Here is a 666-nt window from a genome sequence, read left to right as displayed (position 1 = left end):
GAAAAGAAACAAGAAGAGAGATTACAGCAGTTGTTGAAGGAAAAAGAAAAGAAACAAGAAGAGAGATTACAGCAGTTGTTGAAGGAAAAAGAAAAGAAACAAGAAGAACGAGAAAAGGAACAAGAAGAGAGACAACAGCAGTGGCAAGAAAACCTGCAACAGTGGCAGCTCGAACAGCAAAATAAACAAGAGAGACTACAGCAGTGGTTGGAGGAGAAAGAAAATAAACAAGATAAGAGATTACAGCAGTGGCAACTGGAACAAGAAAGCACCAAGGTTGGTACAGTCATCAGGATTCAAGGCCAGAAAAGGGTAGCTTTCAGAGAGGTTTGAGAGACTTTGCTGGCACTGTAACAAACCTGGGTACAGAAAGCTTAATGCTGGAAACTTCAACACAGAGAAGATGCCACGGCAGGAAAGGCTGTTACCCAGAAAGGTTGTTGGGACTGTTGAGAGCAAGGACATATGAGGAGCCAGTGTAAGAAGAATACTATCAATAAGTCAGCCTCAGGGAAACCAGTAGTGGTTGATGTTGAGGTACGCCCACCAACCCCCATCGTGAAAGTCCCAATAGCTAGGTGTAAAATGCCAAGCATACGTAGTGTCTACGTGACAGGAAAGCTGGATGGCCAAAAGTTCGACTTTGTCATAGATTCTGCGTCTCAG

This window comes from Limulus polyphemus, unplaced genomic scaffold (assembly GCF_000517525.1).
Source record: "Limulus polyphemus unplaced genomic scaffold, Limulus_polyphemus-2.1.2 Scaffold3174, whole genome shotgun sequence".
Lineage (NCBI taxonomy): Eukaryota > Metazoa > Arthropoda > Merostomata > Xiphosura > Limulidae > Limulus > Limulus polyphemus.
Note: the sequence above shows the minus strand (reverse complement) of the source record.